Raw genomic sequence first — 10279 nt, 5'->3', positions numbered from 1 at the left:
AGAGCGTGACTGCACCGCAACACATCAGACAGCCTGAAGTGCAGTTTAAAGCTATTAGAAAAGTGACCATTTACCCAAAGCAGCACCAGAATGGGTGAATTAGTTATCACAGAGTGTGCTCTGACATTCCCTGATACTGTGTCTGCTCCTGGAAACATCCATCTAGTAAATGTTCTCACACACAGAGTAACCAAAGCACACTTCTGCTTAAACGAGCCCAATATTTATGAGAGCAAAGCAATGGTCAGGTTTGAAAACATGGCAGAGTTAAACAAATGCCTTGCATGGACCATAATGGAAGTTTCTCCTTTAAAGAACTGTGCTAAAAAATAGAATAGCAAACTACAATTCCAGATACAGCACACAAACAAGACGTTAGCATGCTGGAAAGGTTGCATAAGTACAAAGCGGTCGCCACTCAGTTTCCTCACAGCACAAGTGACTAGCAATATTAAGGTAGTTTCCTTGAAGCACTATTTCTTATATTGTCCAGTCAAGCATATTCTATGCTTGCACTTCCAATATAAAAAGCAATTGTCTGATCCACTCTTAAGGGCTGAAAAAAAGAGCAGCTGGCAAAACTAGCTGACAGATAACACAGCAAGTATCAAGGATAGAAGAGATTCCTGTCCCTATCACTATTTACATTCAAGCCCTGGAGTTCCCTTGCTTTTTCCTGGTACTCAGTGTGATTTCCTCCTGGCTGCATTAGGTAAAGCAAGGTAACTACACCTTTCTGCACTGACACCACCACTGCAATTTATGTGTGAATCATCTCAAAACTAGAGCAGTACTCCTGACTTGGGACAATACATACTTTAAAATGTTCTAGAATCTAACAAAAACACAAAAAGCATCCTTATAAAGTATAGTCATCTCACTACACATATCTTGCAGCTGAGTTCTCCTGTCCCTTGTGGCTATCTCTTGATTTCTACATGGAATTTTTACAACAGGTTGATACACAATCCTCTCCCATCTCTTGACCTTCCACACTGCATGACTTTAGCACAAGAAAGCACTGAGAGTTGCTGAGCTGGCAAGTGCCAGAGCTTTGGCTGTCACTTCTGACCTTTGGGGTTTGAAATCACATGATTTTATTGCACAGGATTCCACCAAACTTTTTCTTTTCCTGGTCTCTTGGTAAGGGAAGTGCTGTATGAATAGATCAAATACTCCTTTTATGCTGCACTTCTATGGTTTTACATTACTTGAAATATATGCTTGTGTTTTACATGGTTGTTTTGAACACAAACTGTAATAGCTGATTTATTAACAGAGAATGAGTTACACATCATGAAAATGCAACCTTTTTGTTTTCAGGGGTTTTGGTTTTGTTTTTTGGGGTTTGGTTTTGGTTTGTTTTGGTTTTTTTGAGGTCACATTATTCACAGGAAGGAATTGTAAACAAACATATCCTGAAGCTTTACCCAGAATTGCTCTGCATTCCTTCCCCTGATTAAAAAAAAAAAAAAAAAAAAAAAAAGGTCTGTTCTGTTCTCAAAAAAGAAACTACACTATTAAACTAGTCCATATTAATTCGGTGTAGTCTAGCCCATTTATTGGGCAAATCTTAAGATAACTATGGAGAATCCCAAGGCAAAAGCTTGGGGTTTTTTAGGCAATCTCTTTCTCGAGATACGCTGCTCCTTCAAGGAAGGATGTTTCTTCCCCATCAAAACAAGTCCCATCTCACACCCACGTGAATGCTCAGCCACGATCCAGTCTTATTTTTACATATTACAATTATGACATTGCAAATATATAATTAATTTCCAGTAAAACAGTTGAAAATTTTTCATCTGACCCACTTGAGATTTTCCGTCACTGCAACACATTTACGCATGTACCCTAACTTACTCTACAAGAAAACGGCAGATTTATCTGGGAAAACCAGTGTTGTAACACTGGTTCTTTTTGTGCCCCACCCCTGTTTCTAGTTGTCAGATAAATATTACACTACTTCTGTACCTACTGCAGAATACTGACTGGAATATATATTTCTAATGCCTTTCTCCAGTAAATACATGGATGCTACCTCAACATAAGACAACTAACCTCTGCAGACAGCATAATCGTTTCACGAGCTATGCAGCAGCAATCACTCTGGGTTTACAACTATGATGATCATTCTAAAATGTTCACAAAATATTTTAACGTAGTCACAGGCATTAAGCACATGAGACCACAGACATGTAAACCACGTTGTAAGTAGCTATGTCTGTATTATCCCACCAGAAGCCTGAATTCACGTGTTCGGTGACTTCAGTTAGCCTTTAGTCAACACATTCAGTCTATCCTAAAACAGGGATGCATCACTTCTGGCAAAAGTGATTTTACAGTTGCAATATACTTTTATTTGTCGCCGTATTGGTGAGAAAGAGAACTCTGTTTAGCTTTCTGGTCTGAACACTTTTTGACAATGACAAAAATAGTATGGTGTACCAGCCAAGAAATATTCATAATGGCTGAATTCAAGCTCTGTGCGTAGAGCCAGCTGGAGGTTTGCTGTGCACCTTACACATTCCAACTGAGCCTGTCAGAGTAGAAATAAGTGGCACCCAGACTACAGCATAAGAGGAAACTATACCACACCAGAATGCCAGGCTCATCTATCCCCATTTCCTGCCTCCAAACCCCCAGAAAAGGACCCAGAAAAGGCAGCATAACCTCCCCAGTGCAGTGCCACCCAGTTCCTCATGATCTGCAGCCCACCGCCTTTCTCCACCAGAAGCACACAGTGGTATTTTTCTGTTCTATAGCCCACAAAGTATTTTTCCTGTGCAAGTGCGTCAAAGAATTTTTTTTAACCAGAACACTTTGGCAACCACTATGCTGTGGCAAGGAGCTTTGTAGCTTAACTGTATGTTGCATAAGGTAACAGCAACTATGCTTCGCTTTGCCTCTCTTATCTAATTCCTTTCTTTGAACAACCAGTTGTTCACTGTTTCAGTGACACTTGAACACTATTTATCTTCTTAATGCCAGCTGAGATTTTATAAACTATCTCATCCTCCACTCCAACACCTTTTTTCAAGTCTAAAATTTCCCACTTTACCTTCTCACTCAACATATGAAAGCTTCTCTCTATCTTTGATCAACTCTTTACATCTTTTCTGTTTCTCCTGTATCACCACAGACCTGGGGGAGCAAGAGCATAGATGGGATCCCTGACATAGGCACACCACAGAAATGTACAAAGGCATAATGATAATTTTTGTTCTTTGTTGCTTTCCTAACTATTCCTCTAATGCTATCTTGTGTCTAAGCATGCTTCAGGATGCTGAGCTAACTTCCACGGGTCTCTTAGAACCTAAAGATCTCATTCTTGAGCAGTAAAAGCTAGGTCAGAGCCTAATTCCTATGTACAGGATGTTAAGATTAAATTGTATTTAATCACCACTAAATTTGACTGACATTTTATCATCCAAGTTCACAAGAGCCTTCCAGTACTCTCTGCAATTGGCTTACGTGTTTATTATCCTGCACACCTTACTTCCGTAGTCTCATAGAATAAATGCTCTTGCTTCAGCCTATTCCTAAATGATCTTGATAAGGGAAGAAAAGGTTTTAGTGTAAGTAGTGCAATCTCCAAAGCAGGGCTGTATGATAACTCCTTTGAGAGAAAAATGTTTCAACATGACTGTCTATTTATTCCTACTCTTATTTATACCATTTAACCAATCACTTGTCTGTGAAAGGCATGTCCCTATTATTTTATAGCTGTTTAAGACTCTCTGGTAAGTATTCTTGCCAAAATCCCAACAGATTGTATCAGCCAGATCCCCTTTTACCACATGCTCTTGACTCCTCCAAAGAAACTGAATAGATTCCCAAGGCATTACTTCACCTTAAAAGAACTGTGTTGACTCTTATCCCCACATGAAATTTGTGCATCTGTGTTGGCTCTCAGCATAGGAATGAATTTCTACCTCCACAAACACTAGACAAATATTTAACTAGGAACTCCTTCAACATCAGATCACAAATTTGTAGGGGGTGGAGAAGAAGTGCTTGATTTGGAAAAAGAAATCAAGCATCCACTTCTTTTTTTGGCACAAGGAACAAACAAGAGAAAAAAAAATCTTTGTGAACAAGGCAGACAAAGAGCCAATCCCCGCTCCCTAACATGCAGGGAGACCTCTTCAGCTGATTTCAATGAAAGAGACTGATTCCTGTTTCACCTGCCAGCCAGCTTTGCAAAGCACAGTTTGTGAAATAAGCAGCTTACATAACTGCGTATTTTCAGCACTAGCGCTACGTACATAAATGCTTCCTCTATCCTGTATAAGGTATTTTTGGATCTGCTAAAATGCTCCTGTGTTCTTCCAGGGCTTTGCATTCTTCTGCTCAGAAATTGCATAATCTGATGCCATAGGAAATAAGTGATGTTGCATAATGATTCTTGTATTCACTGCAGGATTTTGGTACTAGACATTTCTGTTGCAAAGCAGAATTCTGTGTTTCTGAATTGAGGTCCTTGGTTTTGGAAGAAAGAATAATCTATCAACCACCTGCCTTTGGAGGGAAGAGGTGGGGGTAAAAAACCAAAGGTCATCTTGTACCACACCATTACAATAATTTCACTTCACAAAAATAGGTTTAAGTTTGTATGCCCATTTGCTACTTCTGTTTTCCTTCTCTCTGGTTGTTCACATGTCTCGAGGTATGTGCATACCTTGAACACCAGACGTTCAGTATGCATCGTTCTGATGTCTGACTGACCGTTGATACCCTCCATCACAGGCTCATCAATACTATTGTAAAACATTTAGCTGGTATAAAAGACAGACTAAACACTGATTAGTTTTTTATGCTACTGAATTATTATCGGAGTCTGTCTTAGATCAAAATTTAGAAATGACCTTCAGTTACACTCATTCATCTTTCCAGCTGTTTTCATAGTATGAAACAACTTTTAAAACCCAGTCACAGACTTCAGGATCTTCTTTACTCCTTTTGTCTCTTCATCCTTCAGAATTCTGCACTTTTTCCTACCTTATTAAAGATCCATGTTATATTAGTAAATAACAATAACAGATTAAAGGATTTAAATTCAAATATTTTACAGCTACAAAAATACCCAGGAAGAAGTTAAGCTCAAAGAGGCCTTACAGCTGCTTTGACATTGCCACTTGAAGCCACTGAAATGTTCCAGTATTACCAATGAACAGAGTCTTCTAATTTCCCCCACTTACAGAACTGAAACATTGTATTTTCCTCCAAGGAGCAGCGTTAAGATTAATTAATGTCTGAAAGATCTTTGAGGATGAAGATCAATAGCAAAGTGCTATTTTCAGGAATCCAGTGAATGAATCAAACTCTCACTTTAATTCATGTGAGGCATCAGACTGGTCTCAGGTAAATTCACTCACATGCTTGTTCTTATTTTTGTAGTAGATATGCATTATTCAATATTTACAAAGCACATCTGACATTTAAAAGCTACAAACACAAACTTCTCAGCACTAGCAGCCCACATGCTGCATGCCCAGTATTAAAATAACTAAACAACTATTTGTGAAAGTATAAAAATTACTGAAATACAGGCAATGCTCTGGCTCTATCAACACTACACTGGGTACCAGAGCACGTGCACCCGATGTGAAGGGGAACGGGACACTTGAAACCCAGCTAGCTGATCTCTTAAATGAGAAATGACATAGTAGTAAGTTGTATTTAGTAAGCACCATAACACTTCCACAAGCAAAGAGGATTACTCCTCAATAGAGGAGCGAGCACAATGACTTGCTCAGGAGCCTTTACAAAGCCTGCATTACCAACACTGCGCAAGGGGTTAGAGCAACATCCAAGAGGTGTGATCCTATTCTTAGGCCACTAGAGCTTTATGTGACGGTAACGCGATCAAGACAGCACACATAACATACAGTCATGGACTGAAGAACAGTAGAGGAGCCTCCAGAGGCCTGATATGACACGTGCCACCTAACAGAATCCCCGATTTGCCCAGATTGGAAAAGACCTTTAGGATCATGGAGTCCAGTCATTAACCCAACACTGACAAGTCCCCGACTAACCCATGTCCCTCAGCACTATGTCTACACAACTCTTCAATCCCTCCAGGGATGGGGACTCCACCACTGCCCTGGCCAACCCCTTCCAATGCCTCTGAACCCTTTCTGCAAAGAAATTCTTCCTCACATCCAATCTCAACTGCCCTTGGTACAAGTTGAGGCCATTTCCTCTTGTCCTGTCACTTGGTCCTTGGTTGAACAGACCCACCCCCACCTCTCTACACCCTCCTTTCAGGGAGCTGGAGAGAGCCAGAAGGTCTCCCCTCAGCCTCCTTTTCTCCAGGATCAACAACCCCAGTTCCCTCAGCCGGGAACTCATCACACTTGTGCTCCAGACCCTTCCCCAGCTCCGTTGCCCTTCTCTGGACACGCTCCCGCACCTCCATGTCCTTCTTGGAGTGAGGGGCCCAACACTGAACCCAGCACTCGAGGTGGAGATGTCTCAAAGCAGCACTCAGCCCCTTGGTTCATCCCTACTAGATGATGTTTTGGCTACAGTTGATAAACCAACATTTGAGAATCTCCTCAGGCACATAAGGATGGCAAAGTTAGATCTGTGTTTCAGCAGAAAAACCACAGCTGTACATCTGCATTAGCAATTCTGGTATCCTCCAGAAGGTAACAGAGTAAGAGGTTTGGGACAGGAAAGGACAAACATCCTAGGAATGAAGAAAATGTCCACACAGAGAGACCTCCATTCCTCAAGCCCACTCTGCTGGAAAAAGTCCAGCCTCCCACCCACACCCCACCAGGACTTTCTCCTTCCTTCCCTTACAACACCCCTCAACACGCTGAGCTAGCGACTGCTCCAGAAGAAACAGCACAAACAATTACAGGTTCACTAGAGGACTATAAAACCCGTGTACTTTACACAGAATAATCTATTCTTCACCCTGGCCTACACCCAACTGTTGATAATGCCTTTCAACCCACTCCAACAACCGACTTTTTGGTTTAAGTTGTAAATTTGACAGAGGTCAAAATACATGTTGAGTATTTATAGGGGTGGGAGTAAGTACACACAGTTTCTGCTCCTGGTCCACCTCAGTATTTCTGCCACAGCTGCCAACTTGCTATTCAATCCAAAGTAGTATGTGTTTTACATGAAATATTTACTCCCCCTTCCCCAAGCAGCAAGAGTGATTTGCTGTAATGTCACAAAAACAGCAGCCTGCAAAAGGCTAAGGCCCATTAAGGCCCATGCACGGGACAGATTCCCCAAGGAGGTACTGATTTTATTTTTTTTTTAATTTTTTAATTTTTTTTTAAGTCCCATAAATTGTCCAGGGCTTGCTGAAGTGCTAAACTCCCGAGAGCTTCAGCGTCTTCCGCAGATGCAGAGGTAACATTTGCCTCAGTTGACTAATTTTGATTCAGTTATGGCTGAGAAACTCACTGGAAGTTGTAAAAGTAGTAAGTCTGCTGCTGTCTTCCTCCAAACATGGGATCTCGGGAGAGAGCTTAGCTAAAATGTTCTATGCATGGCAAGGCTCGGGCACCTTCCTCTGCCTCCCCGGGGCCCAGGGATCAGAGCTGAAGAGGAATCTGCACTGATTTTAAATCTGTTTTTACCCCCACTGCCAGACTTCTTTTATTTTTATGTATGAAAGCTTTATTTAAAGATTCTGCCATTTTGAGGAATCCTACTATTTGAAATCCATTCCACACATGTCAACTGCAGAAGCCTGGAACAGGTACCAGATATGAACAACTCCAGCCTAATCAGTCACTGCCTCATATATGCTGTTAAAAAGTCATAAGAAAACAGGAAATAGTGTAAAATCTTTCTCACCCTGCCTCTGCTTAGAGCAGAACCATATTTTAGTAACTACTAATTGTGAAACTGTTTACCTGTGAAGAGATTTTCAAATAAATCATTACTTAATTTTCTGATCCACTGGAGATAAGCTGCTTACTAGCTCTTTACAACCGGGGACAAAAGAGGAAGGTTAGTAATGCAACCAGAAAAAAAACCCCAACTACCCACACATTTTTAAACACCAGTCCAGGTATAGCTGAGAAGCGGTAAGAGTCCCTACCAGATATTCTGTGCTAGAAGTTATTTGCTAATTCCAGGCACAGGGGTCAAAATGAATGCCAGCTATAAATTTAACTATCAGGCAGCAGGGGACAAAGACAAATCTGAATGGCAGGACCATTCTAGATCAAATAATCAGATGGAGGCCCAAAATACAGGAAACAAAACTGGTGTTAAAGCAAAACAAACAAAAACCCCCACTACATCAAAATCATGATTTATTTGTTTTTCACAGCCAAAGTCTGTTACAGAAACAGATGTTCAAAGGGTTGTCTCTCTCTAGAAACAAAAACTTGCATATATTTGGGGGCACAACAAAAAGGATAGTAACGAAAACTTTTAAACTGATGACAACTTTAACCTCCACATTCTAGGATATCCCAAGATGTCTGTGGCTACACACACAGCAGCTACTGTGAAAAGTGCCCACAAGTGCAAGTCAGACTGGCTGAATCTCTCTCATTTCACTCATCCATTTGGTTTTTATTTTAACTATTGTCATATATTCTCCCTCAAAATTATGGATCAAAATACGTTCCTTCAGGTTCTTCTATTGAACAGAATGCCTATTGATAAAATCAGTATATCCAAACACATGGGCCTGATGTTATCTTTCTCTAGATCAACTTAAAATACTCAATTTTCCATTTACCTGAGAGACATGTGGCTTGATATGATTAAGCTATTGCAGTACCTAAACCACCCCCCCCCCAAAAAAAAAAAACCAAAAAAACCAAAAATAAAGAACCACTCCACTCATTTCATTGTGAGAAAAACATGACATCATGCCCCATTCAGGTAAGGAAGAATATGAGAAATCTTGCCCCAGTGAACAGTATCGTTAACTGCAATGGTACTGCCAGCTCCCTCATCTATTAGGAAAATGAGGGGTAAAAATCATGTGTTCAGCACAACAGAGATGGCTCAAATTGCTATCTTCAATAATAAAGGAACAAATTGCTACCCAGCTGATAGAAAGAAAAACACATCTCTTCTTCATCTCAGAAATGGAATTAAATTATTTATTACTGTAACACAACAGAAGAATTGTTTGATTAGCCCACAAGGAAAAAACAAAAAACAAACAATTGCCTAGAAGGCAAAAAATACAATTCTGCTTCTTTATGCTATCTCTAGTAATTCTCATGTCATTCCTTGTAAATTCCATATATATCTGTTCCCCACTGCCATTCCCTTCCCCTTTAAAAGGGGGGCACAAGAAGATAACGTGCAAAATTGCAACTGAAAAATGTCTAGCACTCCGACAAGGAAAAGGGCAGGCCAGCTATCAGATTTATATGCAGTGATGGATATATTAAGGCTTCACATCTCCTCTTCCCTTCTCAGCATCATTTTTTCAGCCCTTTCACATCACAAATGCAACATCCATCTTTCCTTCTGAAATAAATGGCGAAAGGGCAACACTGACCATTAAACACACACACACATAAACACATACACTTGAAAAAAAAAAAGACATTTCCATCTAAATACTTACAAGGATTAAGATTTCTCATGTGATGCTCCATTTTCTTATTTTAAAAAGATGGAAGGCAAAAAAAAAAAAAGGAAGTGTTGCAAAATAAAAGGAAATTCCACCCACACAATCCTGCAGCCTGCTGCAAAGAAGCACAGAAGCGTGCTGACGTCACGGATTCATGAATGGATGTAAATCGGGCTGTTTCGAGATTCGGCGGTGCTGGCTGGGGCTGCGCACAGCGAGAGGGAGAGGGGAGCAGGGGGGCAGCCAATCCGTGCAGGCACCGCCGGCTGCCTTCTGCCAGCAAAAATCTGGGCATCAACAGCCTGAGCCCCCCGAGTCGCCCCGAAAGGCCGGCCTGTGGGGCTCCCCCGCCAGCCGGGAGGGCTGCGCGCCTCCGTACTACGTGTGTGAGGGAGGGGAGAAGACACTGACAACTATTTGTTCGTAACTGAAGTGAAGCTGTTGGGTAAAATGGCATCACTGCTGCCATTCCGCGGAGAGGACCAGGCGAGGACATCCTCCAATGCCTTCAAGTCATCGCTCCGGCGAGTTTCTGCCCCTCTGTACAGCTTGGATAACAACAGCATATCAAATAACAGCCATCTGTTATATGAATCAAATGTATTTAGTAATCAGAAAAGGAGTTTATCATCTCTCTGGCTTCTTTCAGGATTACAAACCCTGAGTATTATTATTAAAATAACTAAATATAATATAAGCACG

The 10279-nt window shown here is 41.0% G+C and overlaps 1 protein-coding gene across 1 annotated transcript in view; it reads right to left on the bottom strand.

Moving 5' to 3' along the window:
- Window positions 1–9637, bottom strand: part of MAP3K13 (mitogen-activated protein kinase kinase kinase 13) — a 37653-nt gene extending 28016 nt beyond the window's left edge. The window contains exon 1 of the mRNA XM_010175412.2: window positions 9572–9637. The gene's annotated coding sequence lies outside the window, so the exon portion shown is untranslated. The remainder of the gene's footprint in view (window positions 1–9571) is intronic.
- Between the last annotated feature and the right edge of the window lie 642 nt (window positions 9638–10279).

This window comes from Antrostomus carolinensis, unplaced genomic scaffold, assembly GCF_000700745.2.
Source record: "Antrostomus carolinensis isolate BGI_N321 unplaced genomic scaffold, ASM70074v2 scaffold19209, whole genome shotgun sequence".
Taxonomy (NCBI): Eukaryota; Metazoa; Chordata; class Aves; order Caprimulgiformes; family Caprimulgidae; genus Antrostomus; species Antrostomus carolinensis.
This window is presented reverse-complemented; position numbering and strand designations above follow the sequence as displayed.